General features: G+C 43.5%; 1 pseudogene across 1 annotated transcript in view; it reads left to right on the top strand.

Annotated features, from left to right (window-relative positions):
- Positions 1-3689, top strand: part of LOC144769344 (interferon-induced protein with tetratricopeptide repeats 5-like) — a 9292-nt pseudogene extending 5603 nt beyond the window's left edge. Inside the window, exon 2 of the transcript XR_013598690.1 lies at positions 2241-3689. The product of XR_013598690.1 is annotated as an interferon-induced protein with tetratricopeptide repeats 5-like (transcript). The remainder of the gene's footprint in view (positions 1-2240) is intronic.
- The last annotated feature ends 15153 nt before the right edge of the window (positions 3690-18842 follow it).

Below are 18842 nucleotides of genomic sequence, written 5' to 3'. Positions count from 1 at the left end.
TGATCCAATGAAAGCACCTTCTTCTATCTATTTACTGTGGCCCCTCACTTACCTTTATGGCAGGTTGATGATGTCTGCTTTATTTCTGCTCTCTATTGGTCCAGTGTCAATGCCACGGAGGCTGTCTGAGTTGTCAGAAGACATAAAGTTGCTATTGTTCTCTGAATAATCACCCTAATCTCAGCACAACCACCGTGGCTAAGATGGTGGTGCAGAGGGGGAGCAAATGTGTCAGAGTGGTAAACATTTCTGATGACCCAACTTCAGCACATTATTATGGCTTGCCTGGGTTCTAAATCAGACCCCAGTGTGAAATGATTAGGATGCTACATGGACACTTCTAATGCCCTTATTCTTAAGTTTGAACGAATTTCAATTTGAGTGGAAACTCTTCAGAATGGTACTGCACGTGTGCAAATTAGCATTGATCATGCTCCAATAGGAACAGGCCAGTCCAAAATGCCAGCCCATATTCCTTCTGAACACCAGCACAAGTAACATTACACCAGTTGTATCCTAGATGCACCTCTTCAGTGAGGTATAGATTGGGTTCAGTTGCACAAGGAGCATAGGATACATGCCCCCGCATAGCTGTAGCACTTAGTATATCACACTGAAGAAAACACAAAGGTGACGGAGGAATGCTTGCAAATATCCATTGCCAGTCACTCGGGCCGCATCCCAGTCCATCATTTTTCACCTACTATTCAACAGCAAACTGTATGAAGATGGCCAAGACTGCTTACGGTCATTTGGGGTTTTACATTTTTACCCACCTTTATGAGAGGCGTCTTTTGAATGTAAGATGTTGAAAACTAATCAGTGTCTCTGTGGGGACCAAAATATTGATAGGTGTTCAGAGGGGTTAGAATGTAAAAATGGCACCAGTGTATCTGGAATTCACACTGGGCAGGAACCATCTGCATTAAACAATGACTCATTTGGCATATACGTGGTTTCTCAGGAATCAAACTTTATCAAAAAGTGAAATTTGTTATTACAATTTCTGTCACATATATGTACACATAAAGCTATAGACATACGTCACTTGTTTGCTACTTAAGTCCTAGGTGCCTCAGCCTCTAAAAATGTCTAATCCGGGGGATACTATCATGTATAAACCCCTATATTTCCATGCTCTGTGTGACTTCATTTTTCCATCTTTCCCCTTTCAAGTAGAGTATTATTCATATAAGCTCCCAGTGGGAAGTCCTAAGCCAATTGGATGCCTTGCATTAACTCCTGTTCTTTGTCTGCAATCTGTATAAAGATAATGCCTTCAAAAAAGGCATGAAGCATGTATGACTGTAGTGGGGGAAACTGGGGCTCCCTTGAACAAGTTGCCTCCTACTGCCAGATGTCACCACAACACACATATTATTTCTCCTCATCATTCCCCCTTTACTCCAGCCCACAATTGTTTCACACACAATTACCACCCTCTAACTTAATTGTAACCCTCAAAAGAGAGCAATATCACTTAACTATGTGACTGGTGATGTACAAGGGGTAGGCAAGGTAGGAAACAAAGGATGTATGAGGTTACATGATACGTAGCATGAAGACATGATACGTAGCATGAAGACACTTTCTTCCAGAAGTAACTTTTTTCTGTACGCTGAATATAAATGCCATGTCATTCGTTCATTCATTCGTCATACATTTTAAGAATTGGCAAACACACATTATGTTTTGGTCTCTGTGTTTGGTATACCATGTAGTGAAAGACTCGAACTGGGACCAATGTTTTTCTCTCCCATGGAAGTAAACCTCCAAACACCCCTGGATAGAGTTGAGTTTGCTTGATTGTTTGGAATATTCCATTCACTTTATATTATTATTGCCTGGAAATCACATGTTTAGTCAATTTATTTGCGAAGTAAAATGCACAATTTGGCTAATATTTTTCTTTGTTCTAGCATTTTCTGAGGTAGAGTGCCCCAAGCCATATTCGCTTTAACTGATGCCCCTCACTAGAAACATACAACTGTGTCAGGTGTTTGCTCCCCCTCCATCCGTTTCAAAATTCCCCACCTGCCACTGCCCCAAGCAACTGAAACCAGCCTTCTTCTTAACACCCACTCTCATACACACAGTAACATTCACATACTTGAAGCCAAAAAAAATGCGACACACAGGTTGTGAAAATGAAGTGAAGCACTGCAAAGCTGTCAACTCCAGCTGACTGTTCCCAAAAAATGAGAGTTGTATAACATAATCTCCATGATTTTTCATTGCAGAACCATGCCTTTAAAGGAGAGACTTGAGAAGCTTCAGTGTCACTTCACCTGGAGTCTTGAGGAGCAAGACAAAATTGATATAGGACACGTGAAGCAAGGTCTCAACCTCAGACTTCAACACATGCCTTACAACAACCATTCCACCTTTTACGCACTCCAGGCCTATTTACACCAGCGGGAAGGAAGATACCAGGAGGCCCTTGAAAGTCTTAAGACTGCCGAAGAGCTTTTGGGAGAAGGTCAACAAGCCAGCTTGATAGGACCTAAGTTGGTCATCTCTGGTAACTACGCCTAGATCTACTATCATTTGTGTAACTATGAAATGGTAGAGCAGTACCTGGATAGATCTGACAAGATTAGTCAGTTTCCATCTCATCCTTCTCAATCTACACCAACTATTCCTGAGATTAGTGGAATGATTGGTTGGTTCCTAATGGCAATTGGTTTTCGATGCGGTAAGCTGGCAGTAAGCTGTTTTAAGGCAGCATTATCAGAAAACCCAAAAAATGTGGAATTCTGTGCTGGGCTGGCTATTGCACTTTATGCAGCGGCCACACGCTATGATGCAGGCGGAGAACTGAAAGAAAAAGCAATTTCCAAACTTAAGGAAGTCATCCACCAAGAGCCAATCAATTATGAGTGTAGGGCCTACCTGGCTCTGCTGATTAAAGGTTCAGACTTTGGCCAAGCGCAAGAGCTCGCAGAAGATGTGGTGCAAAACAGTCTAGATCCTGAGGTCCTGAGGAATGTGGCACACATCTTCCTACCACAAAACTTTGAAAGATTCCGTGACATTCTAGAGCAAGCCATTTCCATGGACGGAGAGTACTGTCTTCTTCATAGAGACCTGGGCTACTTCTACCAGGAACAACTAATGAAGAATATACATGCACACATTTTGCCATCACAAAATGTTTTGGCAGCAGGGATCCAGACTTTCAAACGTGCCATTCAATTGGATCCCCTTTGTGTCTATGCAAAAATTGGCTTAGCAGAAATGTATGGAGAGAATAACCAACAGACCTACCAGCAAGAGATATATGATAATCTAGAGCGGGAGCTCCCTATTGCCAGTGAGACATGTCAACAAGCTTTTTATGCCAGCTTCGGGCAATTTCTACTCTATAAGAAACATTTGCTAAATGATGCAGTCAACGTATTTGCAAAGGGCTTCAAAATGTCTAGTAAAACAAAGTATGGAAAGAAATGTAAATCTGAGTTGTCAAAGATAGTCCGTTGGTTTGAGCGAGATGGCAGAACAGAAGAGGCCAGGGATCTCTCACAACTTCTCCAACGGATCTAGAAGGGAAGAGATATTTTATAAAAACAAAAAGTAGTGAGCATGCAGTCATTAGAGTTAGCTATGGCCACATCAGATCAGAGTGCATGGAATCGAATTCTAAATGCAAGCTTCCTAGGATAAGAAAACCAAAACCCTGAATAAATAGAGCAGAACAAATGTTCTTTGAAATACTAAACCAATGAGATTTGGACTCATTGAGAAGGTGATCTAGTGTGATCTAGTAGCACAGGGCCCAATACACAATGTAATTGTGCACCTAAGTTGTGCTTTGGCGCGCTAACAGGTTGATTTATGAGTGCAAATCCTCATTACAGATTCACAGTATGTGATTTCGCACAAGTAAATATATTTGTTATTGCAAACAATTTCCAGCAAGCCAGTGTGCTAGAATTTCTGCATCAACAAATTCGTTTACAGGGGTTTGTTGGTGGGCTAGTCTTTGAAGACACACCTGCATAAGACAGTGACCATCCACAAAGGTATGGGTTTCTGCTAATCACAACTTTTTTTAAAGTGCTATGCTGGTAGCTCTCCTTCCTGAATATTGAGGACAAGAGTGAATAGTTTTTCCGGGTGGAAACGGAAGGGAACATCCCAAAATTGGCAGGCTTGTACAAGAAATCTCATCTCATCTCCACAGGTAAAATTACGTTCCCTGTAGAGATACATAAATAAATAAATAAGTAAAATTTGATATTTTCAGAATTAGGGGCCCGATTCACAGAATGAATTTAAGACTCAATCCTAAACTTACTACTATTTTGGTATTCACAGAATGCACTTACTACTTTTGGCACTCACAGAATGAACTTACTACTTTTGGTATTCACAGAAGTTAGGATTTTGTCTTAAATTTGTCTTAAGACAAATTTAAGACAGACTTAAGACAGACTTAAGACAGACTTAAGACAAAATCCTAACTTCTGTGAATAACAAAAGTAGTAAGTGCATTCTGTGAATACCAAAATAGTAGTAAGTTTAGGATTGAGTCTTAAGTTCATTCTGTGAATCGGGCCCAACATGTCTATATGTGAAAAATGTGCCAGTGTAAAAACTTGAGCGAATCTGGGACAGTCACAGGTTACCAGAAGTAATCTCTGAATTCTTTGAAAATTGTCAATAAAGTCAGAAATGCAATCACTATATCAGCTTAATCCAATCTGAGTATATTGCCAGGTTCTTTTAAGTATGGCAATTGCAGCTCCAACATAAAATATACAGAAACTATGAAATGTAAAACGTATTAATAGGTTGTAGGAGGAACATTACTTGCCATTGAAAGATATGCATTTATTTTTATGTTACAAAGGTCCTAGCTTTTTTAAGATATCTAGAGGATTGATTTCCACAGGCTAAAAATAAAGGCTGTGTTTTTTCTTCAGTGTCCAGCCGGACCTAGAAGTATTTATTTCCAAAATAGTAAGAATAGGTAGAATAAAGCGAAAACAATTCGCACATTAATAACTGGGCACAAGCCTGTACCAAGTCAAAGGAAAACAATACAAAGAAAAAGACAAAGAATTCACAGGCAAACAAGGAGAACAGGGTGGCTTATAATACAATGCAAGAAATTCTTGAATAAGCACAAACCCACAGTAACTGCCGAGAAAGTTAAAAATCATACAACAAGCAGTACTGCAAAACAGTCGACGAACGTTTCGATCCCTATCTCCAATAATACAGTGGGATCATCTTCAGGACTAGAGTTTGACTTTGCCTGATTTGTCAAGTGAGCCTGTAGGGTATAAACAGGAAGAGAAAGAAAAAGAAAAGTTTCTGTACCAATTATTTACAGAATGAGTGCTAAAAGGCTAAAGTGCTCGTCAACAACCGGTTTTGTCATGCAAGATGCAACATGTGCACATGCAGTTGTATCCAAAGGGCACGGATCGCACTGTGCTCGTGTTTGGGGTGCGAGAAAAGGCTTACCGCGTTCATTTTGTGGCATTGGTGCTTAGTGGCGGGGAATATAGTGTTGGGTGAAGAGTTATCGTAGTGATTGATGCCTGGGGTGAGTTAAGGGACCCAGTATGAATGGGTAATTACCACGAGCTGTGCTAGATGGGCCAGTCGTGGCTGAACAAGGCTTCAATGTCAAACAGTTCCGGTTTAAAGTTGATGCCTGTGTGGAGTTATTAAGGTCAATATTAGCGTATGGTAGATAAGTAGCATTTAGAAAATTCGAATTGAAAACCCATAATTACCGGGTGACGATTCAGAGGAATCGAAATGAAGATAAGGCCTGCCAAAAACAGGTCGGGTTGATTGTGACCTAGAAGGGAGGCATTATAATCTAGAGTTACAATTATTACAGTGGTATCAGGGTGGTGACTCAAGTGCAGTGAGCAAAAACCAAACATTACCGATGGAGCCTAGTATTGAGCGTGGGCTCGATGCGGGACTTCAGTTTGGAAGTAGTAGCCTGTGAACAAAGGGACATTGGTTGATGGTGGGGAGTGTGGGGCAAGAAGCAACAGTTGGTGATTTGTGCAGGCAAAAATTTACCGTGACCGGGGGTCTGTTCCACATAAGGCGCTCGATAATACGGGCCTTTTCCATGCGAGTCTGAAATAAAAATGCCACGGGCGCACATGAAGTATATGGCGAGCTATACCGGACTCATTTGATTCCCAAGGGGGCGCCAGGGTTCTTCCAAGGGCTTACCTTAGTTTACTCGTAGTGGGGCCTCGATGGGATCCCGTCTAGGTAGCACAGTGGCCGGATGCTAAGCGTCTGCATTCAGAGACGCCAGATATGCTGTGTCGAGATAGTGGTGGACAATGAGGACGGACTAATTGGGAATCGGCGGTAGTGCCGATGTTGGACGCCATCTTGGAGTGGTGGATTGTCCGAGCCATAATATTTGGGATGACCAGTGAAAGTGCCTATACGTGGTACGTAGTGCAAGGGGCGCCAGCTGTTCGGTTAGAAACAAGCTGGGGTGCCCTGCGTGAACCGTTAGAGTGGTGGCGAACGAACGACTCAAGAGTGAGTTGTGCTGGTGTAGGCGCCATTTTGGAGTGGTGAGGCGCAGAAAGAGTGAGGGTGAAGGTGCCACAAAGCGTTTCACAATGCACATGATCTCGAGCTAATTCAGTTAAAAGCATGCAAATTCGAGCCAACTGACATTTCGAAATTGTTACATTTTAAGGACAGACAATTATTATGTAGGCTCATGCAACGAAAGGGGGCATAAATGAACAGCTTATATTAGGCTTGTCCAGTCTTCAGTTCTGTTGAGGCCATCCTGAATGGAGTTGAACTGTATGATGCACTTCAGCTCTTCTTTATTCAGTAATTGTCCCATGTTGCCGCCTCTCGGAGGGAGTCTCAGTACTTTCAAGACAGTCCATTTCAATTCATTGTCAGAGTGTTTTTGAGCTACAAAATGTTCCACCAGGGGTGCATTTAGAGTACCGCACCGAATGCGGCTCCTGTGTTGTCCAATACGGATTTTTACCTTTTGGCTGGTCTGTCCTATGTACACTTTCTGGCAAGGGCACACAATTAGGTAAATAACGTTGCAGGTGTTACAATTGGAGAAGGAACGACATTGTATAGTGATGTTGTTAAAAGTAAAACTTTTTCCTTCTATAGTGCTGTCACAATTGTTACATCCACCACATTTTGCATGCCCAACAATGGGGGACAGACCCCATACATTTTCAAGTGTAGTCGATGGTAAAGGAGCAGGTAGAGCAGCTCTTACAAGGTGATCCCTGAGATTTTTACTCTTTTTAAAGGCAAATACAGGTTTCTCAAAAGAAAGGACACCTGTATTGAGTATTGGCCAATGCTTGAGGATACTCTTTCTTAGTTGATTTGAGATAGGTGAGAAAGTGGATATGCAAGGTATGCGTTTAGAGTCAGTCTTTTCCTTTGGCGTGAGTAAGACTTCCCTGGGGCAATACCATGCCCGCTTGGTAGCGTTTTTAACTAATTTCTTTGGGTACCCTCTATCTTTAAGTTTGGTTGCCAAGGTGGTGGCTTCTCGGAAGTAATCCTCCTTGCAAGAGCAATTACGCCTGATTCGCAAAAATTGCGAGTATGGTAATGAGTCGCGTAATGCTCTTGGGTGGTTACTGTTGTAGGCCAAAAGAGTGTTTTTTTCAGTGGGCTTACGGTAGAGGCGTGTCAATAGGGAACCTTCACTGTGATAAATGGACAAGTCCAAGAAGGAGATAGAGTCATGATCAGTGGTGATAGTAAAGGTGAGGCCCAAACAATTATTGTTCAGCCAGTGTAAGAATTGGCGCAGGCAATCGTCACTTCCAGTCCAAATGATGAAAATGTCATCGATATACCTACGCCAAAACTTCACTCCCGAAAAGAAGGGATTGGTCGGGTTGTTGATCACATTGGTCTCTATTTCATCCATAAACAGAATCGCCAGGTTCGGAGCAAAAATTGCGCCCATGGCGGTCCCCTTGATCTGTTCATAGAAGTTGCCATTAAAGAGGAAAAAATTCCTCGTAAGGCATATCTCTAGGAGTTGAAGAATGAACATGCTGGGTACAGCATGTGGTCGAGGTCGTGAGTCCAAAATCTTTTTAATCACTAACAGTGCTGTAGTCTGAGGAATGTTAGTATATAGGGACTCAATGTCCATGGTTACCAGAGTTTCAGTCATAGGGTTGTACGGATGATGCTCAATCATGTTAATCATGTGCATTGAGTCCTTTATGTAGCATTGCGTGAAAGGGACAAAATCTTTAATGAAAAAGTCTACGTAAGAACCCAATGGTTCCAAAATGGATCCGCAGGCTGAAACAATAGGGCGGCCTGGAGGGTTTATTTGATCTTTATGAATTTTTGGTAACGTGTATATTACCGGAATTCTGGGTGATTTTACATTCAGGAAATTATATTCTTTTTTTGATAGAAAACCAGCTTCAAGACCCTCTTTCGTGATTTTTTGTATTAGGCTCTGTATATCCTTACTGGGATTGTGACTCAGTCTTTTGTAGTGTTCCTTATTCTCAAGTTGTCGCATTATTTCTGAAACATATGCAGTTTTTTCTTGCAATACGATACCTCCGCCCTTATCTGCACTTTTAATTATGAGGTTATCATTAGTTTTAAGTTGGGAAATGGCATTTTTCTCTTCCCTAGAAATGTTGTAGGGTATAAACATTTTCTTGTTTTGGAATTTCTGCAATTCCTTCAGAATTATCTTCTCGAAAGTGACCACTTCTGTGGGAATCATATTTGCAGAGGGCGAGAAGATAGATGGTGGACGGAAAGGAGTGTTAGTGACCCTTTCTGGTGTGGGATGCAACTGAAAGAAGACTTGTAGACGTATGCGTCTAAAAAATCTCATAAGTTCTGTTTGTAAATCCATATAGTTGGGTGGAATTGTTGGCACAAAAGAAAGGCCTTTCATAAGTAATGAAAGCTCTTCTTGTGCCAGTGTATATTTGGAAAGATTAAAAATAGGAATGCTGTCAGTTCCTTGTGGCATAGCTTGTATTCCGCTCACCATTGGTAATAGTTGTTGCGAGTCCTGCGCTCGCCAGGGGGGTAGTTCCATCTCTGGGTTTTCTTGACCTTCCCACGCTGTGGTGGGTCCTGGGTGCCTCTGATACAGAGCCTAATACAAAAAATCACGAAAGAGGGTCTTGAAGCTGGTTTTCTATCAAAAAAAGAATATAATTTCCTGAATGTAAAATCACCCAGAATTCCGGTAATATACACGTTACCAAAAATTCATAAAGATCAAATAAACCCTCCAGGCCGCCCTATTGTTTCAGCCTGCGGATCCATTTTGGAACCATTGGGTTCTTACGTAGACTTTTTCATTAAAGATTTTGTCCCTTTCACGCAATGCTACATAAAGGACTCAATGCACATGATTAACATGATTGAGCATCATCCGTACAACCCTATGACTGAAACTCTGGTAACCATGGACATTGAGTCCCTATATACTAACATTCCTCAGACTACAGCACTGTTAGTGATTAAAAAGATTTTGGACTCACGACCTCGACCACATGCTGTACCCAGCATGTTCATTCTTCAACTCCTAGAGATATGCCTTACGAGGAATTTTTTCCTCTTTAATGGCAACTTCTATGAACAGATCAAGGGGACCGCCATGGGCGCAATTTTTGCTCCGAACCTGGCGATTCTGTTTATGGATGAAATAGAGACCAATGTGATCAACAACCCGACCAATCCCTTCTTTTCGGGAGTGAAGTTTTGGCGTAGGTATATCGATGACATTTTCATCATTTGGACTGGAAGTGACGATTGCCTGCGCCAATTCTTACACTGGCTGAACAATAATTGTTTGGGCCTCACCTTTACTATCACCACTGATCATGACTCTATCTCCTTCTTGGACTTGTCCATTTATCACAGTGAAGGTTCCCTATTGACACGCCTCTACCGTAAGCCCACTGAAAAAAACACTCTTTTGGCCTACAACAGTAACCACCCAAGAGCATTACGCGACTCATTACCATACTCGCAATTTTTGCGAATCAGGCGTAATTGCTCTTGCAAGGAGGATTACTTCCGAGAAGCCACCACCTTGGCAACCAAACTTAAAGATAGAGGGTACCCAAAGAAATTAGTTAAAAACGCTACCAAGCGGGCATGGTATTGCCCCAGGGAAGTCTTACTCACGCCAAAGGAAAAGACTGACTCTAAACGCATACCTTGCATATCCACTTTCTCACCTATCTCAAATCAACTAAGAAAGAGTATCCTCAAGCATTGGCCAATACTCAATACAGGTGTCCTTTCTTTTGAGAAACCTGTATTTGCCTTTAAAAAGAGTAAAAATCTCAGGGATCACCTTGTAAGAGCTGCTCTACCTGCTCCTTTACCATCGACTACACTTGAAAATGTATGGGGTCTGTCCCCCATTGTTGGGCATGTAAAATGTGGTGGATGTAACAATTGTGACAGCACTATAGAAGGAAAAAGTTTTACTTTTAACAACATCACTATACAATGTCGTTCCTTCTCCAATTGTAACACCTGCAACGTTATTTACCTAATTGTGTGCCCTTGCCAGAAAGTGTACATAGGACAGACCAGCCAAAAGGTAAAAATCCGTATTGGACAACACAGGAGCCGCATTCGGTGCGGTACTCTAAATGCACCCCTGGTGGAACATTTTGTAGCTCAAAAACACTCTGACAATGAATTGAAATGGACTGTCTTGAAAGTACTGAGACTCCCTCCGAGAGGCGGCAACATGGGACAATTACTGAATAAAGAGGAGCTGAAGTCCATCATACAGTTCAACTCCATTCAGGATGGCCTCAACAGAACTGAAGACTGGACAAGCCTAATATAAGCTGTTCATTTATGCCCCCTTTCGTTGCATGAGCCTACATAATAATTGTCTGTCCTTAAAATGTAACAATTTCGAAATGTCAGTTGGCTCGAATTTGCATGCTTTTAACTGAATTAGCTCGAGATCATGTGCATTGTGAAACGCTTTGTGGCACCTTCACCCTCACTCTTTCTGCGCCTCACCACTCCAAAATGGCGCCTACACCAGCACAACTCACTCTTGAGTCGTTCGTTCGCCACCACTCTAACGGTTCACGCAGGGCACCCCAGCTTGTTTCTAACCGAACAGCTGGCGCCCCTTGCACTACGTACCACGTATAGGCACTTTCACTGGTCATCCCAAATATTATGGCTCGGACAATCCACCACTCCAAGATGGCGTCCAACATCGGCACTACCGCCGATTCCCAATTAGTCCGTCCTCATTGTCCACCACTATCTCGACACAGCATATCTGGCGTCTCTGAATGCAGACGCTTAGCATCCGGCCACTGTGCTACCTAGACGGGATCCCATCGAGGCCCCACTACGAGTAAACTAAGGTAAGCCCTTGGAAGAACCCTGGCGCCCCCTTGGGAATCAAATGAGTCCGGTATAGCTCGCCATATACTTCATGTGCGCCCGTGGCATTTTTATTTCAGACTCGCATGGAAAAGGCCCGTATTATCGAGCGCCTTATGTGGAACAGACCCCCGGTCACGGTAAATTTTTGCCTGCACAAATCACCAACTGTTGCTTCTTGCCCCACACTCCCCACCATCAACCAATGTCCCTTTGTTCACAGGCTACTACTTCCAAACTGAAGTCCCGCATCGAGCCCACGCTCAATACTAGGCTCCATCGGTAATGTTTGGTTTTTGCTCACTGCACTTGAGTCACCACCCTGATACCACTGTAATAATTGTAACTCTAGATTATAATGCCTCCCTTCTAGGTCACAATCAACCCGACCTGTTTTTGGCAGGCCTTATCTTCATTTCGATTCCTCTGAATCGTCACCCGGTAATTATGGGTTTTCAATTCGAATTTTCTAAATGCTACTTATCTACCATACGCTAATATTGACCTTAATAACTCCACACAGGCATCAACTTTAAACCGGAACTGTTTGACATTGAAGCCTTGTTCAGCCACGACTGGCCCATCTAGCACAGCTCGTGGTAATTACCCATTCATACTGGGTCCCTTAACTCACCCCAGGCATCAATCACTACGATAACTCTTCACCCAACACTATATTCCCCGCCACTAAGCACCAATGCCACAAAATGAACGCGGTAAGCCTTTTCTCGCACCCCAAACACGAGCACAGTGCGATCCGTGCCCTTTGGATACAACTGCATGTGCACATGTTGCATCTTGCATGACAAAACCGGTTGTTGACGATCACTTTAACCTTTTAGCACTCATTCTGTAAATAATTGGTACAGAAACTTTTCTTTTTCTTTCTCTTCCTGTTTATACCCTACAGGCTCACTTGACAAATCAGGCAAAGTCAAACTCTAGTCCTGAAGATGATCCCACTGTATTATTGGAGATAGGGATCGAAACGTTCGTCGACTGTTTTGCAGTACTGCTTGTTGTATGATTTTTAACTTTCTCGGCAGTTACTGTGGGTTTGTGCTTATTCAAGAATTTCTTGCATTGTATTATAAGCCACCCTGTTCTCCTTGTTTGCCTGTGAATTCTTTGTCTTTTTCTTTGTATTGTTTTCCTTTGACTTGGTACAGGCTTGTGCCCAGTTATTAATGTGCGAATTGTTTTCGCTTTATTCTACCTATTCTTACTATTTTGGAAATAAATACTTCTAGGTCCGGCTGGACACTGAAGAAAAAACACAGCCTTTATTTTTAGCCTGTGGAAATCAATCCTCTAGATATCTTAAAAAAGCTAGGACCTTTGTAACATAAAAATAAGTAGCTTAACCCATGGTCCTTGGCCATTATTTTGGGTTCCCTTGTATACTAAACCTACTATTGAAAGATATGCAGCACAAATTATATTATTATACAAGGGGATGCATTGAAAACATTACACTTGTGGAAACTCAAATTAATTCAATCAATTTCTGAGAACAAAAAAGTTGTACTGAGACAATGGAAGTTTTGAAACTCCACAGCTAGGTTGCAGAACCAAAGAGGAGATGCTGTAACAGAGAGAATGATAGAAGTGTGAGGTGCGCCTGTGGTAAGGGAATGCAATTGATGGGGAACATCAGATGGGGAGGTAAAGGAGACGGAAGAGATTTGCAGCACATAGATTAAGTATATGGTGTGGGCAGGAAGGATTATGAGTAAGGAAATGGCTGAAATTTGAGTATTACCGTCATAAGCAGTATTTTGGAGGGAACGGGGCGAGGTATAGGTCACCAAGGCAAGAACACAGGGGATGTAGATGGCATGAAGAAGGGCGTTAATAAAGTGGGGTTAAAGTTGCTAGAGGTGGCATGAGCAATAAGCATGGGTCAGAATTGGATAGGAATATTGAGGCTTTCATCTTTTGCTATGTTATGTTATTTAGATATGAAAGGAGCAGCATATCACCCGTTAGGGTATCCAGGCGCTGGAGCAGGAGTGAGGCCTGGCAGTGCTCTTAGTTGAACAGCCAGGTCTTCAGTTTCCTTTGGAAGTTGAGAAGTGCAGTGGTCGTTCCAGTTTTTGGCGGCAATGAACAAGAAAGCGTGCTCTGCTATCTTGCTTCTGCAGACGCTGGGGATTCGTGTGAAGGAGAGAAAGGTGGAGCGTAGCTGTCTATAGGGTTTGTAGAGTTGGAGTCAGCTGTTGAGGTATGCTGGTCCTGGTTTGTGGAGGGCTTTGTAGGTGTTAATGAACAGCTTTGATTTGGATGGGTAGCCAGTGTCGTTCAGCGAGGTGGGGAGTGATGTGGGTGCTTCTGGGGACGTCTAGGATGAGTCTGACAGTGTTGTTTTGGATGGTCTAGAGTCTTAGCGTGAGTTGGTTTTAGATATAGAGTGTGTTGCAGTAGTTTAATGAAATAAGAAGGGTGTCCTATCAGACCTGTATTGCTTCTAGCACGGCTAGAATTAACTCACGGCTGTTCTAAAGAAAAATCGTAGTTGATTATTTACATTTACTCTTTCATTTCTTTAGTTCATCATTTTTTGTACATATTATTTTTCACAGTAAGAATAAACGTACAATAAATACATACATGCTATATCCAAAGTGCTGTCCAATAAATTCCTTTGATTGTTCAATAACAACAAAACATAAATAAACAAAATACATATATACAATTGCACAATTTAATCCAAAAAATTTCAGTTGATGTATTGTTTTTTCCTTTTCCTTTTTGGAAATGAACCTGAGAATAAAAATATTTCTGAAACCACAAGGCAACTGATGTTGTTGAACAGTAGATGTACTGAATAAGTATGTCCAATTTATTTTCATAAATCCATGCATTTTAACACCACTCTCTCTTCACACACACCCTCTAATATACTCATGACTATTACTCATACCTTATCCAACCTAGAAACACAATCACTATCCAAACAAAACGGGAAAAGACTGTGTTTTTCAACCATTGCTGTGTTGTAGGGTTAGGTATTGTTGTTCCTGTCTACATACGTGTTGGCATCTTTTGGCGTGTTTCCCCAGAGTTTTTGCTTTCCGCCCTCCTGGTTTTGACTCTGTTTTTGCTGGTATAACGTTTCTGCGTGCTTTTCGCACTGCTGATCAGTGGTAAAGTGCTGGTGCTCCTGTGGCAAATTGTGTTACTTGCCAGTCCCCAGTAAAGGGCACTGCGGGTGCCGGGACTAGTGAGTCCACCGCTACTCGTGGGCCTGCAGCACGGACAATGCCACCACGTACGTAGCCTGAAAAAGGTATAAGCGAATGAAGTTTGGTATGCCTGAACTCAGCATCCAAAAACGTAGCCTTAAGCGAGGGTGCCCTTTTCTTTTGAGTTCATAAAGGCCACTTTTAGAAAGTGAGTTTTATTTTGCTCTGTCATCCCGTGTTCCTCTACTGCAATGTGGATTGCCTGTCTGGTTTTTGGACGTTAGATGGCGAGGAAGCAGGTTGGCTCCCGATAGACTAGGTAGGTCAAGAAAGGGTTAAATAGACATAGGTTCGATGGGGGAAAGAGGGAGGAGATTTCCTTGCATCTCAAAGGGCCTGGTCTGCCTCTGACAAAGCCGTCTCCACCTCCTGCCAGGAATTCACACCAGAGAAGGCCCAACTGGTTCTGGCCAGACACAGACACTCTCTGCCAGGAAGATCAAATGAATTTTCTGTACAAATACTGGGTCCCAGACCTCTGGACTTTAAAACTCCTCTGGATCAAGAAGACGGCACAGAAGAAGAGCCAGAGTAGCTGCTAAAAGGAACGACTGCTTTGCTGCGTGCTTTGCTGGGATGACCTGTAATGGCTGCTTCTGTCTTGGGCAGTGCAATACCAAAGGGGATGATGGACGGAGCGTTAGAGCAAATCAAACACTCACCCCCAGTCAACTCATCTGAGTTTAATCCATCATCATTCTTTAGCTCACTCCACCACCCCAGTTCAGACATGGCCATATGCAAATCAGTCTGACCCTGTGCCTCATGGGAACAGCCCAGCCCGCACTGCCAAGCCATGTCTTCTCTGGACTGAAAACAAGCATCCTGGAACCGGTTTCGGATTCATAACCCTCATCAGCCAGGCTATCTTGAATCCAGTGGCAGAGTGAGCAAGGGACCCACGTCTGGGCATACTCTGCCAGTTTACGGCTTGGCAGTTCGGGCTGGACTGTTCCCATGGGCACAGGGTCAAGACTGATTTGCATATGGTTGGGTTCAAACTGGAATGGCATGGTGACCAAAAAACAATGGATTTAGGCCCAGATCTCTGTTGTTTTTGCATCAGTCTTAGGCAGTGACAGGCATGGACTGGACTTTCTGCAACCAAATTGGTGAGAATCTCCAAGGGCTTGATTTAAAGCTTGCCCCTGTTCACAAAGTCTCATGAACAGCAAAGACTTCAGGTTCTTCGACCCACAGCACTGGGAACAGTGTGTTTTGTGCTGCAACCCGAAGAACACCACTCGTCGACGTCCACAATGACCCTGCCGAACCCGTGTCCTGAAGGAACCATAGACAGCACTGATGCAATGCTGAACTGCAACCTTGGTCTCACAGACGACGCCTGTTGATGCCGCCACCGGGCCGCTGCTCGCACCGTGACCTGTGGACACCGCACTCTGCACCGCCTTGCTTCACGCCTTGCTTTAGCACCACAGAGGGAACCGCCGCAATGCCGCACCGCAACCCTGGTCTCACAGATGCCTCCTGCTGATGCCATCACCGAGTCGCTGCTCGCACCGCGACCTGTTTGCACCGCATTCCGCACTGCCTTGCTTCACACTGAAGCTTTGGCACCGCAGAGGGCACTGCCGCAACGCCGCACCGCGACCTTGGTATCACAGATGATGCCTGCCGATAACATCACGAGCCGCTCCTCACACCACGACCTGTGGGCCCGCACTCTGCAACACCTCACTACATGACGACGCCGTGGCCTTCCTGACGCCACCACCTCCCGCCGAAATCGATGCCGCTGCTTGCACTGTGGTTCGGGGGACCCGCTTGTAAGTTACATGACACAGCACCCTCATCCCACACCGCAGCTTTGGACCACAGACGCCAGTGTCATCGACTCCAGTTCGTCTTCCGACGACAGGGCTTCAGGAATGACAATGCCGCTGCTTGCACTGTGACCTGCTAGCACCGTGATAAGCACCGCCTCCAACTATCACCCTGACCCTGGTCACTCCGATGACTGCTATCTGACACCGCCTTTGGGGGCACCGCGCGCCGTACCGCTGCGCTTCGCACCGCAGCACCCGACGCCTGTTGGCACCAGCACTCCTGATCCCATCAGAAAGGAGCTCGACCGGCAACACGAGAGACTTCAAGGGCCCCGTCGCCCTACATCTCTGAAAGGTACTGTTTGCAGGTCTTCACGACACCGTAGCAAGCCTGCGACCCCGTGGTCAGCCAGAACTGTTTTTGGATTGGTGTGTTCACACCACCGTGGTAGCCCGGGCAGAGCTATCTACACAAGGAAATCTTTTTATTCACCGTATTTTTGAACTATGAACTTTTAAGTATAGTATTGCAGATTTTCATAATTTTTTGTCTTGTTTTAATTATATAAAAATATTGGATACTTTTCTAAGCTGGTGTGGTGTTCTTTTGTAGTGCGTACACTGTGTTACTGTTGGTTATGTTTAAATGCTTTACATACTGCCTCTAAGATAAGCCTGGCTGCTCGTGCCATGCTACCAAGGGAGTGAGCAGGGGTTATTTTAGACTTGTAACTCCCTTATCCTGACTAGAGTGGCGGTTTTCGCCTGGCTTTGGCCCACGCCCTAGCCTACCGAAAATTCATTTCTAACAGTACGTTTCGTTGGAAAGTATGTTAAAAACTCCACCTTCTTCAGGACCAGCAAGAATAACTAATTGAGATTATTTGAACAATAAGGGGATATCTAGAATAACATAAGGATTAACTGCAGACCAGCCACAAACGCAAAACTGTAAACTTTTTTTAATAAAGCACTTCTACTGCACAAGTGAGAGGCCTTCATAAAAAAACTAAAATTTGACAAAAAAAAGAATTAAAACCTACAAGAAGACAATTGTAGTGTCCACAGAATTTCTTAAACCTTATAACCCACATGGAAAGACCAAAAAAGCCCTAGAGTTCTAAACACAACTCTCGCTGCATGTTCGTTCTATGGTGGATAGTAAAGAACCGATTGTGCAACTTGAAATATGTTGATACATAGGAAGTGGTGGTTATGATATAGTTGTCACACTCGGGATGCACCCAGAGCGCAGCAGCCAGACTCACACTCGGGCTTCCACCCTGCACACACGTAACCTCAGACCTCACAGAGCTCCACTGGATTCCCGTCCACAAATACACTATCCTCACGCTCTTCACACACAGTAATAAAAGTCATGCACAATTTAGGTCTCCTAATCCTTAACAGCTGCATCAATTTCCAATCCCTGACCACAAATTTATTTTCGGTCAGCCCTCTGCTTACTGACATGATCTGAATCCACAAATCCAGAGCCGGTGGGTACACTTTCTAATCACTCATACCCAAACAATAGCCTGGAACAATCTCCCCCTGCACAGCAGAGCCACCTCCTTAGTCTCTGTTTTCCACAAAAAACTGAAGATATTGTACTTTACCTAGACCTAAGACTCAGCCAGCCCAGTGCCCTCCCATCTAATGAGTGAACACCCTCTTGAGTGAGATGTCCGCTCTACAAATAGTAAAACCATAACATGTGATGATATAGTTCAAAAAGATTCTAGCCCTGACAAAGTAATTCGGACAAAAGAAAACACAAGGAGATGATGGACGGACGCTGAAACTTTTCAGACACTCTCCCCCAGTTATAGATCTGTGTTGAATCCATTTTCATTCTTTAGCTCACTTAGCCACCCCAGTTCAGACACAGCTATATGCAAATCAGTCTTGACCCTATGCCACATGGGACCAGTCCAGCCCAAACTGCCAAGTCATGTCTACCCTGGATCAGAATCAAGCTACCTGGGATCAGTTTCGGACTAACAGCCCTCAACAGCCAGGCTAGCTTCAATCCAATGGCAAAGTGAGCAAGGGACCCACGTCTGGGCATAACCTGCCCACTTAGGGCGAACAAAGCAAACACTAGGAGATAATGGACGGAGCGCCGAAGCTTTTTAGACACTCACCCACATTCACAGATCTGGGTTGAATCCATCATCATTCTTCAGCTCACTCCACCACCCCAGTTCAGACACAGCTATATGCAAATCAGTGTTAACCCTGTGCTTCATGGAAACAGTACCCATAGATGTAACAAATGTTGGCTAGAGTTCTTATATTGATCTAAAGTCTAAAATAAAAGAAAACTGTTTAAGCTTCTTTATGGATGCCCTTTGAATCATCTCTTTTTTGAAGGATTACTGAACTACTAGATTTT

Source organism: Lissotriton helveticus, chromosome 1_1, assembly GCF_964261635.1.
Source record: "Lissotriton helveticus chromosome 1_1, aLisHel1.1, whole genome shotgun sequence".
NCBI lineage: Eukaryota > Metazoa > Chordata > Amphibia > Caudata > Salamandridae > Lissotriton > Lissotriton helveticus.
This window is presented reverse-complemented; position numbering and strand designations above follow the sequence as displayed.